Here is a 23464-nt window from a genome sequence, read left to right as displayed (position 1 = left end):
GGTAATTGTGTTTGATACTTTCTTAGACTATTTCTGCCTCTGGCTGATGTGTATTTTCTTTCCAAACTCCACCAGAGCCTATGATTACACAGCATCCTATCTGTGGAAAGCGGCTGTGCAGGGATAGGGAAGAAAACTATAGGCATCCAAAGGAGCCCGGCTAGCTCAGTCGGTAGAGCATGAGACTCTTAATCTCAGGGTCGTGGGTTCAAGCCACACGTAGGCCGAAAACAACTAAAATTGTAGTGCTTTTTGACCAAAAAAATACATCCTATCTGTGGAAACCGGCAGTGCAGGGATAGGGAAGAAAACTATGGGCATCCAAAGGAGCCCGGCTTGCTCAGTCGGTAGCGCATGAGACTCTTAATCTCAGGGTCGTGGGTTCAAGCCCCACGTTGGGCGAAAACAACTAAAATTTTAGTGCTTTTTGACCAAAAAAATAGAAATTGAAAGTCTCTTTACAATATTTGCAATATTTTCATTGTTAACATGCAATACCACACCTTAATGTATTCACTGTAAAAGAAAAAGTATGTATCATCTTACCATAAAATAAAGTGGAGAAAACACAAATAAGACTTTTTTCCACACAGGTTTAATCGGCTATTTCCTGATATTCTTCAATGCGTTCTGATATTGACTGGTAATTGTGTTTGATACTTTCTTAGACTATTTCTGCCTCTGGCTGATGTGTATTTTCTTTCCAAACTCCACCAGAGCCTATGATTACACAACATCCTATCTGTGGAAAGCGGCAATGCAGGGATAGGGAAGAAAACTAGAGGCATCCAAAGGAGCCCGGCTAGCTCAGTCAGTAGAGCATGAGACTCTTAATCTCAGGGTCGTGGGTTCGAGCCCCACGTTGGGCGAAAACAACTAAAATTGTAGTGCTTTTTGACGAAAAAAACACATCCTATCTGTGGAAAACGGCAGTGCAGGGATAGGGAAGAAAACTATAGGCATCCAAAGGAGCCCGGCTAGCTCAGTCGGTAGAGCATGAGACTCTTAATCTCAGGGTTGTGGGTTCAAGCCCCACCTTGGGCGAAAACAACTAAAATTGTAGTGCTTTTTGACCAAAAAAATACATCCTATCTGTGGAAAGCGGCAGTGCAGGGATAGGGAAGAAAACGTTGGGCGAAAACAACTAACATTTTAGTGCTTTTTGACCAAAAAAATAGAAATTGAAAGTCTCTTTACAATTTTTGCAATATTTTGATTGTTAACATGCAATATATGAATGCATGTCTGGATGATGTGTAATGGGGCAATACCACACCTTAATGTATTCACTGTAAAAGAAAAAGTATGTATCATCTTACTATAAAATAAAGTGGAGAAAACACAAATAAGACTTTTTTCCACACAGGTTTAATCGGCTATTTCCTGATATTCTTCAATGCGTTCTGATATTGACTGGTAATTGTGTTTGATACTTTCTTAGACTATTTCTGCCTCTGGCTGATGTGTATTTTCTTTCCAAACTCCACCAGAGCCTATGATTACACAGCATCCTATCTGTGGAAAACGGCAGTGCAGGGATAGGGAAGAAAACTATAGGCATCCAAAGGAGCCCGGCTAGCTCAGTCGGTAGAGCATGAGACTCTTAATCTCAGGGTCGTGGGTTCGAGCCCCACGTTGGGCGAAAACAACTAAAATTGTAGTGCTTTTTGACAAAAAAAATACATCCTATCTGTGGAAAACGGCAGTGCAGGGATAGGGAAGAAAACTATAGGCGTCCAAAGGAGCCCGGCTAGCTCAGTCGGTAGAGCATGAGACTCTTAATCTCAGGGTCGTGGGTTCGAGCCCCACGTTGGGCGAAAACAACTAAAATTGTAGTGCTTTTTGACCAAGAAAATACATCCTATCTGTGGAAAGCGGCAGTGCAGGGATAGGGAAGAAAACGTTGGGCGAAAACAACTAAAATTTTAGTGCTTTTTGACCAAAAAAATAGAAATTGAAAGTCTCTTTACAATATTTGCAATATTTTGATTGTTAACATGCGATATATGAATGCATGTCTGGATGATGTGTAATGGGGCAATACCATACCTTAATGTATTCACTGTAAAAGAAAAAGTATGTATCATCTTACTATAAAATAAAGTGGAGAAAACACAAATAAGACTTTTTTCCACACAGGTTTAATCGGCTATTTCCTGATATTCTTCAATGCATTCTGATATTGACTGGTAATTGTGTTTGATACTTTCTTAGACTATTTCTGCCTCTGGCTGATGTGTATTTTCTTTCCAAACTCCACCAGAGCCTATGATTACACAGCATCCTATCTGTGGAAAACGGCAGTGCAGGGATAGGGAAGAAAACTATAGGCATCAAAAGGAGCCCGGCTAGCTCAGTCGGTAGAGCATGAGACTCTTAATCTCAGGGTCGTGGGTTGGGCGAAAACAACTAAAATTGTAGTGCTTTTTGACCAAAAAAATAGAAATTGAAAGTCTCTTTACAATATTTGCAATATTTTCATTGTTAACATGCAATATATGAATGCATGTCTGGATGATGTGTAATGGGCCAATACCATACCTTAATGTATTCATTGTAAAATAAAAAGTATGTATCATCTTATTATAAAATAAATTGGAGAAAACACAAATAAGACTTTTTTTCACACAGGTTCAGTCAGCTATTTCCTGATATTCTTCAAAGCGTTCTGATATTGACTGGTAATTGTGTTTGATACTTTCTTAGACTATTTCTGCCTCTGGCTGATGTGTATTTTCTTTCCAAACTCCACCAGAGCCTATGATTACACAGCATCCTATCTGTGGAAAGCGGCAATGCAGGGATAGGGAAGAAAACTATAGGCATCCAAAGGAGCCCGGCTAGCTCAGTCGGTAGAGCATGAGACTCTTAATCTCAGGGTCGTGGGTTCGAGCCCCACGTTGGGCGGAAACAACTAAAATTGTAGTGCTTTTTGACCAAAAAAATACATCCTATCTGTGGAAAACGGCAGTGCAGGGATAGGGAAGAAAACTATAGGCATCCAAAGGAGCCCGGCTAGCTCAGTCGGTAGAGCATGAGACTCTTAATCTCAGGGTCGTGGGTTCGAGCCCCACGTTGGGCGAAAACAACTAAAATTGTACTGCTGTTTGACCAAAAAAATACATGCTATCTGTGGAAAGCGGCAGTGCAGGGATAGGGAAGAAAACGTTGGGCAAAAACAACTAAAATTTTAGTGCTTTTTGACCAAAAAAATAGAAATTGAAAGTCTCTTTACAATATTTGCAATATTTTGATTGTTAACATGCAATATATGAATGCATGTCTGGATGATGTGTAATGGGGCAATACCATACCTTAATGTATTCACTGTAAAAGAAAAAGTATGTATCATCTTATTATAAAATAAAGTGGAGAAAACACAAATAAGACTTTTTTTCACACAGGTTCAGTCAGCTATTTCCTGATATTCTTCAAAGCGTTCTGATATTGACTGGTAATTGTGTTTGATACTTTCTTAGACTATTTCTGCCTCTGGCTGATGTGTATTTTCTTTCCAAACTCCACCAGAGCCTATGATTACACAGCATCCTATCTGTGGAAAACGGCAGTGCAGGGATAGGGAAGAAAACAATAGGCATCCAAAGGAGCCCAGCTAGCTCAGTCGGTAGAGCATGAGACTCTTAATCTCAGGGTCGTGGGTTCGAGCCCCACCTTGGGCGAAAACAACTAAAATTGTAGTGCTTTTTGACCAAAAAAATACATCCTATCTGTGGAAAGCGGCAGTGCAGGGATAGGGAAGAAAACTATAGGCATCCAAAGGAGCCCGGCTAGCTCAGTCGGTAGAGCATGAGACTCTTAATCTCAGGGTCGTGGGTTCGAGCCTCACGTTGGGCGAAAACAACTAAAATTGTAGTGCTTTTTGACCAAAAAAATACATCCTATCTGTGGAAAGCGGCAGTGCAGGGATAGGGAAGAAAACGTTGGGCGAAAACAACTAAAATTTTAGTGCTTTTTGACCAAAAAAATACATCCTATCTGTGGAAAACGGCAGTGCAGGGATAGGGAAGAAAACTATAGGCATCCAAAGGAGCCCGGCTAGCTCAGTCGGTAGAGCATGAGACTCTTAATCTCAGGGTTGTGGGTTCGAGCCCCACGTTGGGCGAAAACAACTAAAATTTTAGTGCTTTTTGACCAAAAAAATAGAAATTGAAAGTCTCTTTACAATATTTGCAATATTTTGATTGTTAACATGCAATATATGAATGCATGTCTGGATGATGTGTAATGGGGCAATACCACACCTTAATGTATTCACTGTAAAAGAAAAAGTATGTATCATCTTACTATAAAATAAAGTGGAGAAAACACAAATAAGACTTTTTTCCACAAAGGTTTAATCGGCTATTTCCTGATATTCTTCAATGCGTTCTGATATTGACTGGTAATTGTGTTTGATACTTTCTTAGACTATTTCTGCCTCTGGCTGATGTGTATTTTCTTTCCAAACTCCACCAGAGCCTATGATTACACAGCATACTATCTGTGGAAAACGGCAGTGCAGGGATAGGGAAGAAAACTATAGGCATCCAAAGGAGCCCGGCTAGCTCAGTCGGTAGAGCATGAGACTCTTAATCTCAGGGTCGTGGGTTGGGCGAAAACAACTAAAATTGTAGCGCTTTTTGACCAAAAAAATAGAAATTGAAAGTCTCTTTACAATATTTGCAATATTTTCATTGTTAACATGCAATATATGAATGCATGTCTGGATGATGTGTAATGGGGCAATACCATACCTTAATGTATTCATTGTAAAATAAAAAGTATGTATCATCTTATTATAAAATAAAGTGGAGAAAACACAAATAAGACTTTTTTTCACACAGGTTCAGTCAGCTATTTCCTGATATTCTTCAAAGCGTTCTGATATTGACTGGTAATTGTGTTTGATACTTTCTTAGACTATTTCTGCCTCTGGCTGATGTGTATTTTCTTTCCAAACTCCACCAGAGCCTATGATTACACAGCATCCTATCTGTGGAAAGCGGCAATGCAGGGATAGGGAAGAAAACTATAGGCATCCAAAGGAGCCCGGCTAGCGCAGTCGGTAGAGCATGAGACTCTTAATCTCAGGGTCGTGGGTTCGAGCCCCACGTTGGGCGAAAACAACTAAAATTGTAGTGCTTTTTGAACAAAAAAATACATCCTATCTGTGGAAAACGGCAGTGCAGGGATAGGGAAGAAAACTATAGGCATCCAAAGGAGCCTGGCTAGCTCAGTCGGTAGAGCATGAGACTCTTAATCTCAGGGTCGTGGGTTCGAGCCCCACGTTGGGCGAAAACAACTAAGATTGTACTGCTTTTTGACCAAAAAAATAGAAATTGAAAGTCTCTTTACAATATTTGCAATATTTTCATTGTTAACATGCAATATATGAATGCATGTCTGGATGATGTGTAATGGGGCAATACCATACCTTAATGTATTCACTGTAAAAGCAAAAGTATGTATCATCTTATTATAAAATAAAGTGGAGAAAACACAAATAAGACTTTTTTTCACACAGGTTCATTCTTCAAAGCGTTCTGATATTGACTGGTAATTGTGTTTGATACTTTCTTAGACTATTTCTGCCTCTGGCTGATGTGTATTTTCTTTCCAAACTCCACCAGAGCCTATGATTACACAGCATCCTATCTGTGGAAAACGGCAGTGCAGGGATAGGGAAGAAAACTATAGGCATCCAAAGGAGCCCGACTAGCTCAGTCGGTAGAGCATGAGACTCTTAATCTCAGGGTCGTGGGTTCGAGCCCCAGGTTGGGTGAAAACAACTAAAATTGTAGTGCTTTTTGACCAAAAAAATACATCCTATCTGTGGAAAACGGCAGTGCAGGGATAGGGAAGAAAACTATAGGCATCCAAAGGAGCCCGGCTAGCTCAGTCGGTAGAGCATGAGACTCTTAATCTCAGGGTCATGGGTTCGAGCCCCACCTTGGGCGAAAACAACTAAAATTGTAGTGCTTTCTGACCAAAAAAATACATCCTATCTGTGGAAAGCGGCAGTGCAGGGATAGGGAAGAAAACGGGCGAAAACAACTAAAATTTTAGTGCTTTTTGACCAAAAAAATAGAAATTGAAAGTCTCTTTACAATATTTGCAATATTTTGATTGTTAACATGCAATATATGAATGCATGTCTGGATGATGTGTAATGGGGCAATACCACACCTTAATGTATTCACTGTAAAAGAAAAAGTATGTATCATCTTACTATAAAATAAAGTGGAGAAAACACAAATAAGACTTTTTTCCACACAGGTTTAATCGGCTATTTCCGGATATTCTTCAATGCGTTCTGATATTGACTGGTAATTGTGTTTAATACTTTCTTAGACTATTTCTGCCTCTGGCTGATGTGTATTTTCTTTCCAAACTCCACCAGAGCCTATGATTACACAGCATCCTATCTGTGGAAAACGGCAGTGCAGGGATAGGGAAGAAAACTATAGGCATCCAAAGGAGCCCGGCTAGCTCAGACGGTAGAGCATGAGACTCTTAAACTCAGGGTCGTGGGTTCGAGCCCCATGTTGGGCGAAAACAACTAAAATTGTAGTGCTTTTTGACCAAAAAAATACATCCTATCTGTGGAAAACGGCAGTGCAGGGATATGGAAGAAAACTATAGGCATCCAAAGGAGCCCGGCTAGCTCAGTCGGTAGAGCATGAGACTCTTAATCTCAGGGTCGTGGGTTCGAGCCCCACGTTGGGCTAAAATTGTAGTGCTTTTTGACCAAAAAAATACATCCTATCTGTGGAAAGCGCCAGTGCAGGGATAGGGAAGAAAACGTTGGGCGAAAACAACTAAAATTTTAGTGCTTTTTGACCAAAAAAATACATCCTATCTGTGGAAAACGGCAATGCAGGGATAGGGAAGAAAACTATAGGCATCCAAAGGAGCCCGGCTAGCTCAGTCGGTAGAGCATGAGACTCTTAATCTCAGGGTCGTGGGTTCGAGCCCCACGTTGGGCGAAAACAACTAAAATTTTAGTGCTTTTTGACCAAAAAAATAGAAATTGAAAGTCTCTTTACAATATTTGCAATATTTTCATTGTTAACATGCAATATATGAATGCATGTCTGGATGATGTGTAATGGGGCAATACCACACCTTAATGTATTCACTGTAAAAGAAAAAGTATGTATCATCTTACTATAAAATAAAGTGGAGAAAACACAAATAAGACTTTTTTCCACACAGGTTTAATCGGCTATTTCCTGATATTCTTCAATGCGTTCTGATATTGACTGGTAATTGTGTTTGATACTTTCTTAGACTATTTCTGCCTCTGGCTGATGTGTATTTTCTTTCCAAACTCCACCAGAGCCTATGATTACACAGCATCCAATCTGTGGAAAACGGCAGTGCAGGGATAGGGAAGAAAACTATAGGCATCCAAAGGAGCCCGGCTAGCTCAGTCGGTAGAGCATGAGACTCTTAATCTCAGGGTCGTGGGTTGGGCGAAAACAACTAAAATTGTAGTGCTTTTTGACCAAAAAAATAGAAATTGAAAGTCTCTTTACAATATTTGCAATATTTTCATTGTTAACATGCAATATATGAATGCATGTCTGGATGATGTGTAATGGGGCAATACCATACCTTAATGTATTCACTGTAAAATAAAAAGTATGTATCATCTTATTATAAAATAAAGTGGAGAAAACACAAATAAGACTTTTTTTCACACAGGTTCAGTCAGCTATTTCTTTATATTCTTCAAAGCGTTCTGATATTGACTGGTAATTGTGTTTGATACTTTCTTAGACTATTTCTGCCTCTGGCTGATGTGTATTTTCTTTCCAAACTCCACCAGAGCCTATGATTACACAGCATCCTATCTGTGGAAACCGGCAGTGCAGGGATAGGGAAGAAAACTATAGGCATGCAAAGGAGCCCGGCTAGCTCAGTCGGTAGAGCATGAGACTCTTAATCTCAGGGTCGTGGGTTCGAGCCCCACGTTGGGCGAAAACAACTAACATTTTAGTGCTTTTTGACCAAAAAAATACATCCTATCTGTGGAAAACGGCATTGCAGGGATAGGGAAGAAAACTATAGGCATCCAAAGGAGCCCAGCTAGCTGAGTCGGTAGAGCATGAGACTCTTAATCTCAGGGTCGTGGGTTCGAGCCCCACGTTGGGTGAAAACAACTGAAATTTTAGTGCTTTTTGACCAAAAAAATAGAAATTGAAAGTCTCTTTACAATATTTGCAATATTTTGATTGTTAACATGCAATATATGAATGCATGTCTGGATGATGTGTAATGGGGCAATACCACACCTTAAAGTATTCACTGTAAAAGAAAAAGTATGTATCATCTTACTATAAAATAAAGTGGAGAAAACACAAATAAGACTTTTTTCCACACAGGTTTAATCGGCTATTTCCTGATATTCTTCAATGCGTTCTGATATTGACTGGTAATTGTGTTTGATACTTTCTTAGATTATTTCTGCCTCTGGCTGATGTGTATTTTCTTTCCAAACTCCACCAGAGCCTATGATTACACAGCATCCTATCTGTGGAAAACGGCAGTGCAGGGATAGGGAAGAAAACTATAGGTATCCAAAGGAGCCCGGCTAGCTGAGTCGGTAGAGCATGAGACTCTTAATCTCAGGGTCGTGGGTTCAAGCCCCACGTTGGGCGAAAACAACTAAACTTGTAGTGCTTTTTGACCAAAAAAATACATCCTATCTGTGTAAAGCGGCAGTGCAGGGATAGGGAAGAAAACGTTGGGCGAAAACAACTAAAATTTTAGTGCTTTTTGACCAAAAAAATAGAAATTGAAAGTCTCTTTACAATATTTTCATTGTTAACATGCAATATATGAATGCATGTCTGGATGATGTGTAATGGGGCAATACCACACCTTAATGTATTCACTGTAAAAGAAAAAGTATGCATCATCTTACTATAAAATAAAGTGGAGAAAACACAAATAAGACTTTTTTCCACACAGGTTTAATCGGCTATTTCCTGATATTCTTCAATGCGTTCTGATATTGACTGGTAATTGTGTTTGATACTTTCTTAGACTATTTCTGCCTCTGGCTGATGTGTATTTTCTTTCCAAACTCCACCAGAGCCTATGATTACACAGCATCCTATCTGTGGAAAGCGGCAGTGCAGGGATAGGGAAGAAAACTATAGGCATCCAAAGGAGCCCGGCTAGCTCAATCGGTAGAGCATGAGACTCTTAATCTCAGGGTCGTGGGTTCGAGCCCCACGTTGGGCGAAAACAACTAAAATTTTAGTGCTTTTTGACCAAAAAAATAGAAATTGAAAGTCTCTTTACAATATTTGCAATATTTTGATTGTTAACATGCAATATATGAATGCATGTCTGGATGATGTGTAATGGGGCAATACCACACCTTAAAGTATTCACTGTAAAAGAAAAAGTATGTATCATCTTACTATAAAATAAAGTGGAGAAAACACAAATAAGACTTTTTTCCACACAGGTTTAATCGGCTATTTCCTGATATTCTTCAATGCGTTCTGATATTGACTGGTAATTGTGTTTGATACTTTCTTAGATTATTTCTGCCTCTGGCTGATGTGTATTTTCTTTCCAAACTCCACCAGAGCCTATGATTACACAGCATCCTATCTGTGGAAAACGGCAGTGCAGGGATAGGGAAGAAAACTATAGGTATCCAAAGGAGCCCGGCTAGCTGAGTCGGTAGAGCATGAGACTCTTAATCTCAGGGTCGTGGGTTCAAGCCCCACGTTGGGCGAAAACAACTAAACTTGTAGTGCTTTTTGACCAAAAAAATACATCCTATCTGTGTAAAGCGGCAGTGCAGGGATAGGGAAGAAAACGTTGGGCGAAAACAACTAAAATTTTAGTGCTTTTTGACCAAAAAAATAGAAATTGAAAGTCTCTTTACAATATTTTCATTGTTAACATGCAATATATGAATGCATGTCTGGATGATGTGTAATGGGGCAATACCACACCTTAATGTATTCACTGTAAAAGAAAAAGTATGCATCATCTTACTATAAAATAAAGTGGAGAAAACACAAATAAGACTTTTTTCCACACAGGTTTAATCGGCTATTTCCTGATATTCTTCAATGCGTTCTGATATTGACTGGTAATTGTGTTTGATACTTTCTTAGACTATTTCTGCCTCTGGCTGATGTGTATTTTCTTTCCAAACTCCACCAGAGCCTATGATTACACAGCATCCTATCTGTGGAAAGCGGCAGTGCAGGGATAGGGAAGAAAACTATAGGCATCCAAAGGAGCCCGGCTAGCTCAATCGGTAGAGCATGAGACTCTTAATCTCAGGGTCGTGGGTTCGAGCCCCACGTTGGGCGAAAACAACTAAAATTGTAGAGCTTTTTGACCAAAAAAATACATCCTATCTGTGGAAAACGGCAGTGCAGGGATAGGGAAGAAAACTATAGGCATCTAAAGGAGCCCGGCTAGCTCAGTCGGTAGAGCATGAGACTCTTAATCTCAGGGTCGTGGGTTCGAGCCCCACGTTGGGCGAAAACAACTAAAATTGTAGTGCTTTTTGACCAAAAAAATACATACTATCTGTGGAAACCGGCAGTGCAGGGATAGGGAAGAAAACTATGGGCATCCAAAGGAGCCCGGCTTGCTCAGTCGGTAGCGCATGAGACTCTTAATCTCAGGGTCGTGGGTTCAAGCCCCACGTTGGGCAAAAACAACTAAAATTTTAGTGCTTTTTGACCAAAAAAATAGAAATTGAAAGTCTCTTTACAATATTTGCAATATTTTCATTGTTAACATGCAATATATGAATGCATGTCTGGATGATGTGTAATGGGGCAATACCACACCTTAATGTATTCACTGTAAAAGAAAAAGTATGTATCATCTTACTATAAAATAAAGTGGAGAAAACACAAATAAGACTTTTTTCCACACAGGTTAAATCGGCTATTTCCTGATATTCTTCAATGCGTTCTGATATTGACTGGTAATTGTGTTTGATACTTTCTTAGACTATTTCTGCCTCTGGCTGATGTGTATTTTCTTTCCAAACTCCACCAGAGCCTATGATTACACAGCATCCTATCTGTGGAAAACGGCAGTGCAGGGATAGGGAAGAAAACTATAGGCATCCAAAGGAGCCCGGCTAGCTCAGACGGTAGAGCATGAGACTCTTAAACTCAGGGTCGTGGGTTCGAGCCCCACGTTGGGCGAAAACAACTAAAATTGTAGTGCTTTTTGACCAAAAAAATACATCCTATCTGTGGAAAACGGCAGTGCAGGGATATGGAAGAAAACTATAGGCATCCAAAGGAGCCCAGCTAGCTCAGTCGGTAGAGCGTGAGACTCTTAATCTCAGGGTCGTGGGTTCGAGCCCCACGTTGGGCAAAAACAGCTAAAATTGTAGTGCTTTTTGACCAAAAAAATACATCCTATCTGTGGAAAGCGGCAGTGCAGGGATAGGGAAGAAAACGTTGGGCGAAAACAACTAAAATTTTAGTGCTTTTTGACCAAAAAAATACATCCTATCTGTGGAAAACGGCAAGGCAGGGATAGGGAAGAAAACTATAGGCATCCAAAGGAGCCCGGCTAGCTCAGTCGGTAGAGCATGAGACTCTTAATCTCAGGGTCGTGGGTTCGAGCCCCACGTTGGGCGAAAACAACTAAAATTTTAGTGCTTTTTGACCAAAAAAATAGAAATTGAAAGTCTCTTTACAATATTTGCAATATTTTCATTGTTAACATGCAATATATGAATGCATGTCTGGATGATGTGTAATGGGGCAATACCACACCTTAATGTATTCACTGTAAAAGAAAAAGTATGTATCATCTTACTATAAAATAAAGTGGAGAAAACACAAATAAGACTTTTTTCCACACAGCTTTAATCGGCTATTTCCTGATACTCTTCAATGCGTTCTGATATTGACTGGTAATTGTGTTTGATACTTTCTTAGACTATTTCTGCCTCTGGCTGATGTGTATTTTCTTTCCAAACTCCACCAGAGCCTATGATTACACAGCATCCAATCTGTGGAAAACGGCAGTGCAGGGATAGGGAAGAAAACTATAGGCATCCAAAGGAGCCCGGCTAGCTCAGTCGGTAGAGCATGAGACTCTTAATCTCAGGGTCGTGGGTTGGGCGAAAACAACTAAACTTGTAGTGCTTTTTGACCAAAAAAATAGAAATTGAAAGTCTCTTTACAATATTTGCAATATTTTCATTGTTAACATGCAATATATGAATGCATGTCTGGATGATGTGTAATGGGGCAATACCATACCTTAATGTATTCACTGTAAAATAAAAAGTATGTATCATCTTATTATAAAATAAAGTGGAGAAAACACAAATAAGACTTTTTTTCACACAGGTTCAGTCAGCTATTTCTTTATATTCTTCAAAGCGTTCTGATATTGACTGGTAATTGTGTTTGATACTTTCTTAGACTATTTCTGCCTCTGGCTGATGTGTATTTTCTTTCCAAACTCCACCAGAGCCTATGATTACACAGCATCCTATCTGTGGAAAGCGGCAGTGCAGGGATAGGGAAGAAAACTATAGGCATCCAAAGGAGCCCGGCTTGCTCAGTCGGTAGCGCATGAGACTCTTAATCTCAGGGTCGTGGGTTCGAGCCCCACGTTGGGCGAAAACAACTAAAATTTTAGTGCTTTTTGACCAAAAAAATAGAAATTGAAAGTCTCTTTACAATATTTGCAATATTTTGATTGTTAACATGCAATATATGAATGCATGTCTGGATGATGTGTAATGGGGCAATACCACACCTTAATGTATTCACTGTAAAAGAAAAAGTATGTATCATCTTACTATAAAATAAAGTGGAGAAAACACAAATAAGACTTTTTCCACACAGGTTTAATCGGCTATTTCCTGATATTCTTCAATGCGTTCTGATATTGACTGGTAATTGTGTTTGATACTTTCTTAGACTATTTCTGCCTCTGGCTGATGTGTATTTTCTTTCCAAACTCCACCAGAGCCTATGATTACACAGCATCCTATCTGTGGAAAACGGCAGTGCAGGGATAGGGAAGAAAACTATAGGCATCCAAAGGAGCCCGGCTAGCTCAGTCGGTAGAGCATGAGACTCTTAATCTCAGAGTCGTGGGTTTGAGCCCCACGTTGGGCGAAAACAACTAAAATTGTAGTGCTTTTTGACCAAAAAAATACATCCTATCTGTGGAAAACGGCAGTGCAGGGATAGGGAAGAAAACTATAGGCATCCAACGGAGCCCGGCTAGCTCAGTCGGTAGAGCATGAGACTCTTAATCTCAGGGTCGTGGGTTCGAGCCGCACGTTGGGCGAAAACAACTAAAATTGTAGTGCTTTTTTGACCAAAAAAATACATCCTATCTGTGGAAAGCGGCAGTGCAGGGATAGGGAAGAAAACGTTGGGCGAAAACAACTAAAATTTGAGTGCTTTTTGACCAAAAAAATAGAAATTGAAAGTCTCTTTCCAATATTTGCAATATTTTCATTGTTAACATGCAATATATGAATGCATGTCTGGATGATGTGTAATGGGGCAATACCACACCTTAATGTATTCACTGTAAAAGAAAAAGTATGTATCATCTTACTATAAAATAAAGTGGAGAAAACACAAATAAGACTTTTTTCCACAAAGGTTTAATCGGCTATTTCCTGATATTCTTCAATGCGTTCTGATATTGACTGGTAATTGTGTTTGATACTTTCTTAGACTATTTCTGCCTCTGGCTGATGTGTATTTTCTTTCCAAACTCCACCAGAGCCTATGATTACACAACATCCTATCTGTGGAAAGCGGCAATGCAGGGATAGGGAAGAAAACTATAGGCATCCAAAGGATCCCGGCTAGCTCAGTCAGTAGAGCATGCGACTCTTAATCTCAGGGTCGTGGGTTCGAGCCCCACGTTGGGCGAAAACAACTAAAATTGTAGTGCTTTTTGACGAAAAAAACACATCCTATCTGTGGAAAACGGCAGTGCAGGGATAGGGAAGAAAACTATAGGCATCCAAAGGAGCCCGGCTAGCTCAGTCGGTAGAGCATGAGACTCTTAATCTCAGGGTTGTGGGTTCAAGCCCCACCTTGGGCGAAAACAACTAAAATTGTAGTGCTTTTTGACCAAAAAAATACATCCTATCTGTGGAAAGCGGCAGTGCAGGGATAGGGAAGAAAACGTTGGGCGAAAACAACTAACATTTTAGTGCTTTTTGACCAAAAAAATAGAAATTGAAAGTCTCTTTACAATATTTGCAATATTTTGATTGTTAACATGCAATATATGAATGCATGTCTGGATGATGTGTAATGGGGCAATACCACACCTTAATGTATTCACTGTAAAAGAAAAAGTATGTATCATCTTACTATAAAATAAAGTGGAGAAAACACAAATAAGACTTTTTTTCACACAGGTTCAGTCAGCTATTTCTTTATATTCTTCAAAGCGTTCTGATATTGACTGGTAATTGTGTTTGATACTTTCTTAGACTATTTCTGCCTCTGGCTGATGTGTATTTTCTTTCCAAACTCCACCAGAGCCTATGATTACACAGCATCCTATCTGTGGAAACCGGCAGTGCAGGGATAGGGAAGAAAACTATAGGCATGCAAAGGAGCCCGGCTAGCTCAGTCGGTAGAGCATGAGACTCTTAATCTCAGGGTCGTGGGTTCGAGCCCCACGTTGGGCGAAAACAACTAACATTTTAGTGCTTTTTGACCAAAAAAATACATCCTATCTGTGGAAAACGGCATTGCAGGGATAGGGAAGAAAACTATAGGCATCCAAAGGAGCCCGGCTAGCTGAGTCGGTAGAGCATGAGACTCTTAATCTCAGGGTCGTGGGTTCGAGCCCCACGTTGGGTGAAAACAACTGAAATTTTAGTGCTTTTTGACCAAAAAAATAGAAATTGAAAGTCTCTTTACAATATTTGCAATATTTTGATTGTTAACATGCAATATATGAATGCATGTCTGGATGATGTGTAATGGGGCAATACCACACCTTAAAGTATTCACTGTAAAAGAAAAAGTATGTATCATCTTACTATAAAATAAAGTGGAGAAAACACAAATAAGACTTTTTTCCACACAGGTTTAATCGGCTATTTCCTGATATTCTTCAATGCGTTCTGATATTGACTGGTAATTGTGTTTGATACTTTCTTAGATTATTTCTGCCTCTGGCTGATGTGTATTTTCTTTCCAAACTCCACCAGAGCCTATGATTACACAGCATCCTATCTGTGGAAAACGGCAGTGCAGGGATAGGGAAGAAAACTATAGGTATCCAAAGGAGCCCGGCTAGCTGAGTCGGTAGAGCATGAGACTCTTAATCTCAGGGTCGTGGGTTCGAGCCCCACGTTGGGCGAAAACAACTAAACTTGTAGTGCTTTTTGACCAAAAAAATACATCCTATCTGTGTAAAGCGGCAGTGCAGGGATAGGGAAGAAAACGTTGGGCGAAAACAACTAAAATTTTAGTGCTTTTTGACCAAAAAAATAGAAATTGAAAGTCTCTTTACAATATTTTCATTGTTAACATGCAATATATGAATGCATGTCTGGATGATGTGTAATGGGGCAATACCACACCTTAATGTATTCACTGTAAAAGAAAAAGTATGCATCATCTTACTATAAAATAAAGTGGAGAAAACACAAATAAGACTTTTTTCCACACAGGTTTAATCGGCTATTTCCTGATATTCTTCAATGCGTTCTGATATTGACTGGTAATTGTGTTTGATACTTTCTTAGACTATTTCTGCCTCTGGCTGATGTGTATTTTCTTTCCAAACTCCACCAGAGCCTATGATTACACAGCATCCTATCTGTGGAAAGCGGCAGTGCAGGGATAGGGAAGAAAACTATAGGCATCCAAAGGAGCCCGGCTAGCTCAATCGGTAGAGCATGAGACTCTTAATCTCAGGGTCGTGGGTTCGAGCCCCACGTTGGGCGAAAACAACTAAAATTGTAGAGCTTTTTGACCAAAAAAATACATCCTATCTGTGGAAAACGGCAGTGCAGGGATAGGGAAGAAAACTATAGGCATCCAAAGGAGCCCGGCTAGCTCAGTCGGTAGAGCATGAGACTCTTAATCTCAGGGTCGTGGGTTCGAGCCCCACGTTGGGCGAAAACAACTAAAATTGTAGTGCTTTTTGACCAAAAAAATACATCCTATCTGTGGAAACCGGCAGTGCAGGGATATAGAGAAGAAAACTATGGGCGTCCAAAGGAGCCCGGCTTGCTCAGTCAGTAGCGCATGAGACTCTTAATCTCAGGGTCGTGGGTTCAAGCCCCACGTTGGGCAAAAACAACTAAAATTTTAGTGCTTTTTGACCAAAAAAATAGAAATTGAAAGTCTCTTTACAATATTTGCAATATTTTCATTGTTAACATGCAATATATGAATGCATGTCTGGATGATGTGTAATGGGGCAATACCACACCTTAATGTATTCACTGTAAAAGAAAAAGTATGTATCATCTTACTATAAAATAAAGTGGAGAAAACACAAATAAGACTTTTTTCCACACAGGTTAAATCGGCTATTTCCTGATATTCTTCAATGCGTTCTGATATTGACTGGTAATTGTGTTTGATACTTTCTTAGACTATTTCTGCCTCTGGCTGATGTGTATTTTCTTTCCAAACTCCACCAGAGCCTATGATTACACAGCATCCTATCTGTGGAAAACGGCAGTGCAGGGATAGGGAAGAAAACTATAGGCATCCAAAGGAGCCCGGCTAGCTCAGACGGTAGAGCATGAGACTCTTAAACTCAGGGTCGTGGGTTCGAGCCCCACGTTGGGCAAAAACAACTAAAATTGTAGGGCTTTTTGACCAAAAAAATACATCCTATCTGTGGAAAACGGCAGTGCAGGGATATGGAAGAAAACTATAGGCATCCAAAGGAGCCCGGCTAGCTCAGTCGGTAGAGCATGAGACTCTTAATCTCAGGGTCGTGGGTTCGAGCCCCACGTTGGGCAAAAACAGCTAAAATTGTAGTGCTTTTTGACCAAAAAAATACATCCTATCTGTGGAAAACGGCAATGCAGGGATAGGGAAGAAAACTATAGGCATCCAAAGGAGCCCGGCTAGCTCAGTCGGTAGAGCATGAGACTCTTAATCTCAGGGTCGTGGGTTCGAGCCCCACGTTGGGCGAAAACAGCTAAAATTTTAGTGCTTTTTGACCAAAAAAATAGAAATTGAAAGTCTCTTTACAATATTTGCAATATTTTCATTGTTAACATGCAATATATGAATGCATGTCTGGATGATGTGTAATGGGGCAATACCACACCTTAATGTATTCACTGTAAAAGAAAAAGTATGTATCATCTTACTATAAAATAAAGTGGAGAAAACACAAATAAGACTTTTTTCCACACAGGTTTAATCGGCTATTTCCTGATATTCTTCAATGCGTTCTGATATTGACTGGTAATTGTGTTTGATACTTTCTTAGACTATTTCTGCCTCTGGCTGATGTGTATTTTCTTTCCAAACTCCACCAGAGCCTATGATTACACAGCATCCAATCTGTGGAAAACGGCAGTGCAGGGATAGGGAAGAAAACTATAGGCATCCAAAGGAGCCCGGCTAGCTCAGTCGGTAGAGCATGAGACTCATAATCTCAGGGTCGTGGGTTGGGCGAAAACAACTAAAATTGTAGTGCTTTTTGACCAAAAAAATAGAAATTGAAAGTCTCTTTACAATATTTGCAATATTTTCATTGTTAACATGCAATATATGAATGCATGTCTGGATGATGTGTAATGGGGCAATACCATACCTTAATGTATTCACTGTAAAATAAAAAGTATGTATCATCTTATTATAAAATAAAGTGGAGAAAACACAAATAAGACTTTTTTTCACACAGGTTCAGTCAGCTATTTCTTTATATTCTTCAAAGCGTTCTGATATTGACTGGTAATTGTGTTTGATACTTTCTTAGACTATTTCTGCCTCTGGCTGATGTGTATTTTCTTTCCAAACTCCACCAGAGCCTATGATTACACAGCATCCTATCTGTGGAAACCGGCAGTGCAGGGATAGGGAAGAAAACTATAGGCATGCAAAGGAGCCCGGCTAGCTCAGTTCGTAGAGCATGAGACTCTTAATCTCAGGGTCGTGGGTTCGAGCCCCACGTTGGGCGAAAACAACTAACATTTTAGTGCTTTTTGACCAAAAAAATACATCCTATCTGTGGAAAACGGCATTGCAGGGATAGGGAAGAAAACTATAGGCATCCAAAGGAGCCCGGCTAGCTGAGTCGGTAGAGCATGAGACTCTTAATCTCAGGGTCGTGGGTTCGAGCCCCACGTTGGGTGAAAACAACTGAAATTTTAGTGCTTTTTGACCAATAAAATAGAAATTGAAAGTCTCTTTACAATATTTGCAATATTTTGATTGTTAACATGCAATATATGAATGCATGTCTGGATGATGTGTAATGGGGCAATACCACACCTTAAAGTATTCACTGTAAAAGAAAAAGTATGTATCATCTTACTATAAAATAAAGTGGAGAAAACACAAATAAGACTTTTTTCCACACAGGTTTAATCGGCTATTTCCTGATATTCTTCAATGCGTTCTGATATTGACTGGTAATTGTGTTTGATACTTTCTTAGATTATTTCTGCCTCTGGCTGATGTGTATTTTCTTTCCAAACTCCACCAGAGCCTATGATTACACAGCATCCTATCTGTGGAAAACGGCAGTGCAGGGATAGGGAAGAAAACTATAGGTATCCAAAGGAGCCCGGCTAGCTGAGTCGGTAGAGCATGAGACTCTTAATCTCAGGGTCGTGGGTTCGAGCCCCAAGTTGGGCGAAAACAACTAAACTTGTAGTGCTTTTTGACCAAAAAAATACATCCTATCTGTGTAAAGCGGCAGTGCAGGGATAGGGAAGAAAACGTTGGGCGAAAACAACTAAAATTTTAGTGCTTTTTGACCAAAAAAATAGAAATTGAAAGTCTCTTTACAATATTTTCATTGTTAACATGCAATATATGAATGCATGTCTGGATGATGTGTAATGGGGCAATACCACACCTTAATGTATTCACTGTAAAAGAAAAAGTATGCATCATCTTACTATAAAATAAAGTGGAGAAAACACAAATAAGACTTTTTTCCACACAGGTTTAATCGGCTATTTCCTGATATTCTTCAATGCGTTCTGATATTGACTGGTAATTGTGTTTGATACTTTCTTAGATTATTTCTGCCTCTGGCTGATGTGTATTTTCTTTCCAAACTCCACCAGAGCCTATGATTACACAGCATCCTATCTGTGGAAAACGGCAGTGCAGGGATAGGGAAGAAAACTATAGGTATCCAAAGGAGCCCGGCTAGCTGAGTCGGTAGAGCATGAGACTCTTAATCTCAGGGTCGTGGGTTCGAGCCCCAAGTTGGGCGAAAACAACTAAACTTGTAGTGCTTTTTGACCAAAAAAATACATCCTATCTGTGTAAAGCGGCAGTGCAGGGATAGGGAAGAAAACGTTGGGCGAAAACAACTAAAATTTTAGTGCTTTTTGACCAAAAAAATAGAAATTGAAAGTCTCTTTACAATATTTTCATTGTTAACATGCAATATATGAATGCATGTCTGGATGATGTGTAATGGGGCAATACCACACCTTAATGTATTCACTGTAAAAGAAAAAGTATGCATCATCTTACTATAAAATAAAGTGGAGAAAACACAAATAAGACTTTTTTCCACACAGGTTTAATCGGCTATTTCCTGATATTCTTCAATGCGTTCTGATATTGACTGGTAATTGTGTTTGATACTTTCTTAGACTATTTCTGCCTCTGGCTGATGTGTATTTTCTTTCCAAACTCCACCAGAGCCTATGATTACACAGCATCCTATCTGTGGAAAGCGGCAGTGCAGGGATAGGGAAGAAAACTATAGGCATCCAAAGGAGCCCGGCTAGCTCAATCGGTAGAGCATGAGACTCTTAATCTCAGGGTCGTGGGTTCGAGCCCCACGTTGGGCGAAAACAACTAAAATTGTAGTGCTTTTTGACCAAAAAAATACATCCTATCTGTGGAAACCGGCAGTGCAGGGATAGGGAAGAAAACTATGGGCATCCAAAGGAGCCCGGCTTGCTCAGTCGGTAGCGCATGAGACTCTTAATCTCAGGGTCGTGGGTTCAAGCCCCACGTTGGGCAAAAACAACTAAAATTTTAGTGCTTTTTGACCAATAAAATAGAAATTGAAAGTCTCTTTACAATATTTGCAATATTTTGATTGTTAACATGCAATATATGAATGCATGTCTGGATGATGTGTAATGGGGCAATACCACACCTTAAAGTATTCACTGTAAAAGAAAAAGTATGTATCATCTTACTATAAAATAAAGTGGAGAAAACACAAATAAGACTTTTTTCCACACAGGTTTAATCGGCTATTTCCTGATATTCTTCAATGCGTTCTGATATTGACTGGTAATTGTGTTTGATACTTTCTTAGATTATTTCTGCCTCTGGCTGATGTGTATTTTCTTTCCAAACTCCACCAGAGCCTATGATTACACAGCATCCTATCTGTGGAAAACGGCAGTGCAGGGATAGGGAAGAAAACTATAGGTATCCAAAGGAGCCCGGCTAGCTGAGTCGGTAGAGCATGAGACTCTTAATCTCAGGGTCGTGGGTTCGAGCCCCAAGTTGGGCGAAAACAACTAAACTTGTAGTGCTTTTTGACCAAAAAAATACATCCTATCTGTGTAAAGCGGCAGTGCAGGGATAGGGAAGAAAACGTTGGGCGAAAACAACTAAAATTTTAGTGCTTTTTGACCAAAAAAATAGAAATTGAAAGTCTCTTTACAATATTTTCATTGTTAACATGCAATATATGAATGCATGTCTGGATGATGTGTAATGGGGCAATACCACACCTTAATGTATTCACTGTAAAAGAAAAAGTATGCATCATCTTACTATAAAATAAAGTGGAGAAAACACAAATAAGACTTTTTTCCACACAGGTTTAATCGGCTATTTCCTGATATTCTTCAATGCGTTCTGATATTGACTGGTAATTGTGTTTGATACTTTCTTAGACTATTTCTGCCTCTGGCTGATGTGTATTTTCTTTCCAAACTCCACCAGAGCCTATGATTACACAGCATCCTATCTGTGGAAAGCGGCAGTGCAGGGATAGGGAAGAAAACTATAGGCATCCAAAGGAGCCCGGCTAGCTCAATCGGTAGAGCATGAGACTCTTAATCTCAGGGTCGTGGGTTCGAGCCCCACGTTGGGCGAAAACAACTAAAATTGTAGTGCTTTTTGACCAAAAAAATACATCCTATCTGTGGAAACCGGCAGTGCAGGGATAGGGAAGAAAACTATGGGCATCCAAAGGAGCCCGGCTTGCTCAGTCGGTAGCGCATGAGACTCTTAATCTCAGGGTCGTGGGTTCAAGCCCCACGTTGGGCAAAAACAACTAAAATTTTAGTGCTTTTTGACCAAAAAAATAGAAATTGAAAGTCTCTTTACAATATTTGCAATATTTTCATTGTTAACATGCAATATATGAATGCATGTCTGGATGATGTGTAATGGGGCAATACCACACCTTAATGTATTCACTGTAAAAGAAAAAGTATGTATCATCTTACTATAAAATAAAGTGGAGAAAACACAAATAAGACTTTTTTCCACACAGGTTAAATCGGCTATTTCCTGATATTCTTCAATGCGTTCTGATATTGACTGGTAATTGTGTTTGATACTTTCTTAGACTATTTCTGCCTCTGGCTGATGTGTATTTTCTTTCCAAACTCCACCAGAGCCTATGATTACACAGCATCCTATCTGTGGAAAACGGCAGTGCAGGGATAGGGAAGAAAACTATAGGCATCCAAAGGAGCCCGGCTAGCTCAGTCGGTAGAGGATGAGACTCTTAATCTCAGGGTCGTGGGTTTGAGCCCCACGTTGGGCGAAAACAACTAAAATTTTAGTGCTTTTTGACCAAAAAAATACATCCTATCTGTGGAAAACGGCATTGCAGGGATAGGGAAGAAAACTATAGGCATCCAAAGGAGCCCGGCTAGCTCAGTCGGTAGAGCATGAGACTCTTAATCTCAGGGTCGTGGGTTCGAGCCCCACGTTGGGTGAAAACAACTAAAATTTTAGTGCTTTTTGACCAAAAAAATAGAAATTGAAAGTCTCTTTACAATATTTGCAATATTTTGATTGTTAACATGCAATATATGAATGCATGTCTGGATGATGTGTAAGGGGGCAATACCACACCTTAATGTATTCACTGTAAAAGAAAAAGTATGTATCATCTTACTATAAAATAAAGTGGAGAAAACACAAATAAGACTTTTTTCCACACAGGTTTAATCGGCTATTTCCTGATATTCTTCAATGCGTTCTGATATTGACTGGTAATTGTGTTTGATACTTTCTTAGACTATTTCTGCCTCTGGCTGATGTGTATTTTCTTTCCAAACTCCACCAGAGCCTATGATTACACAGCATCCTATCTGTGGAAAACGGCAGTGCAGGGATAGGGAAGAAAACTATGGGCATCCAAAGGAGCCCGGCTTGCTCAGTCGGTAGCGCATGAGACTCTTAATCTCAGGGTCGTGGGTTCGAGCCCCACGTTGGGCGAAAACAACTAAAATTTTAGTGCTTTTTGACCAAAAAAATAGAAATTGAAAGTCTCTTTACAATATTTGCAATATTTTGATTGTTAACATGCAATATATGAATGCATGTCTGGATGATGTGTAATGGGGCAATACCACACCTTAATGTATTCACTGTAAAAAAAAAAGTATGTATCATCTTACTATAAAATAAAGTGGAGAAAACACAAATAAGACTTTTTCCACACAGGTTTAATCGGCTATTTCCTGATATTCTTCAATGCGTTCTGATATTGACTGGTAATTGTGTTTGATACTTTCTTAGACTATTTCTGCCTCTGGCTGATGTGTATTTTCTTTCCAAACTCCACCAGATGCTATGATTACACAGCATCCTATCTGTGGAAAACGGCAGTGCAGGGATAGGGAAGAAAACTATAGGCATCCAAAGGAGCCCGGCTAGCTCAGTCGGTAGAGCATGAGACTCTTAATCTCAGAGTCGTGGGTTTGAGCCCCACGTTGGGCGAAAACAACTAAAATTGTAGTGCTTTTTGACCAAAAAAATACATCCTATCTGTGGAAAACGGCAGTGCAGGGATAGGGAAGAAAACTATAGGCATCCAATGGAGCCTGGCTAGCTCAGTCGGTAGAGCATGAGACTCTTAATCTCAGGGTCGTGGGTTCAAGCCGCACGTTGGGCGAAAACAACTAAAATTGTAGTGCTTTTTTGACCAAAAAAATACATCCTATCTGTGGAAAGCGGCAGTGCAGGGATAGGGAAGAAAACGTTGGGCGAAAACAACTAAAATTTGAGTGCTTTTTGACCAAAAAAAT

At 39.8% G+C, this 23464-nt stretch overlaps 13 non-coding genes across 13 annotated transcripts; all 13 read left to right on the top strand.

Annotated features, from left to right (window-relative positions):
- The first annotated feature begins 1569 nt into the window (after positions 1-1569).
- On the top strand, positions 1570-1642 carry TRNAK-CUU (transfer RNA lysine (anticodon CUU)). The gene has a single exon. It is a non-coding gene; the product is annotated as a tRNA-Lys (tRNA).
- A 102-nt stretch (positions 1643-1744) lies between these two features.
- Positions 1745-1817, top strand: TRNAK-CUU (transfer RNA lysine (anticodon CUU)). The gene has a single exon. It is a non-coding gene; the product is annotated as a tRNA-Lys (tRNA).
- A 1017-nt stretch (positions 1818-2834) lies between these two features.
- On the top strand, positions 2835-2907 carry TRNAK-CUU (transfer RNA lysine (anticodon CUU)). Its single transcript has one exon. It is a non-coding gene; the product is annotated as a tRNA-Lys (tRNA).
- A 102-nt stretch (positions 2908-3009) lies between these two features.
- Positions 3010-3082, top strand: TRNAK-CUU (transfer RNA lysine (anticodon CUU)). Its single transcript has one exon. It is a non-coding gene; the product is annotated as a tRNA-Lys (tRNA).
- Positions 3083-6913: 3831 nt separating this feature from the next.
- Positions 6914-6986, top strand: TRNAK-CUU (transfer RNA lysine (anticodon CUU)). The gene has a single exon. It is a non-coding gene; the product is annotated as a tRNA-Lys (tRNA).
- A 924-nt stretch (positions 6987-7910) lies between these two features.
- On the top strand, positions 7911-7983 carry TRNAK-CUU (transfer RNA lysine (anticodon CUU)). Its single transcript has one exon. It is a non-coding gene; the product is annotated as a tRNA-Lys (tRNA).
- A 2465-nt stretch (positions 7984-10448) lies between these two features.
- On the top strand, positions 10449-10521 carry TRNAK-CUU (transfer RNA lysine (anticodon CUU)). Its single transcript has one exon. It is a non-coding gene; the product is annotated as a tRNA-Lys (tRNA).
- Positions 10522-11303: 782 nt separating this feature from the next.
- On the top strand, positions 11304-11376 carry TRNAK-CUU (transfer RNA lysine (anticodon CUU)). The gene has a single exon. It is a non-coding gene; the product is annotated as a tRNA-Lys (tRNA).
- Positions 11377-11571: 195 nt separating this feature from the next.
- TRNAK-CUU (transfer RNA lysine (anticodon CUU)) lies at positions 11572-11644 on the top strand. Its single transcript has one exon. It is a non-coding gene; the product is annotated as a tRNA-Lys (tRNA).
- Positions 11645-14619: 2975 nt separating this feature from the next.
- Positions 14620-14692, top strand: TRNAK-CUU (transfer RNA lysine (anticodon CUU)). Its single transcript has one exon. It is a non-coding gene; the product is annotated as a tRNA-Lys (tRNA).
- A 1371-nt stretch (positions 14693-16063) lies between these two features.
- Positions 16064-16136, top strand: TRNAK-CUU (transfer RNA lysine (anticodon CUU)). The gene has a single exon. It is a non-coding gene; the product is annotated as a tRNA-Lys (tRNA).
- Positions 16137-16920: 784 nt separating this feature from the next.
- On the top strand, positions 16921-16993 carry TRNAK-CUU (transfer RNA lysine (anticodon CUU)). Its single transcript has one exon. It is a non-coding gene; the product is annotated as a tRNA-Lys (tRNA).
- A 102-nt stretch (positions 16994-17095) lies between these two features.
- TRNAK-CUU (transfer RNA lysine (anticodon CUU)) lies at positions 17096-17168 on the top strand. The gene has a single exon. It is a non-coding gene; the product is annotated as a tRNA-Lys (tRNA).
- The last annotated feature ends 6296 nt before the right edge of the window (positions 17169-23464 follow it).

The sequence above is a fragment of the Ambystoma mexicanum genome, chromosome 4q (genome assembly GCF_040938575.1).
Source record: "Ambystoma mexicanum isolate Mex_15411 chromosome 4q, UKY_AmexF1_1, whole genome shotgun sequence".
NCBI classification, from domain to species: Eukaryota; Metazoa; Chordata; class Amphibia; order Caudata; family Ambystomatidae; genus Ambystoma; species Ambystoma mexicanum.
This window is presented reverse-complemented; position numbering and strand designations above follow the sequence as displayed.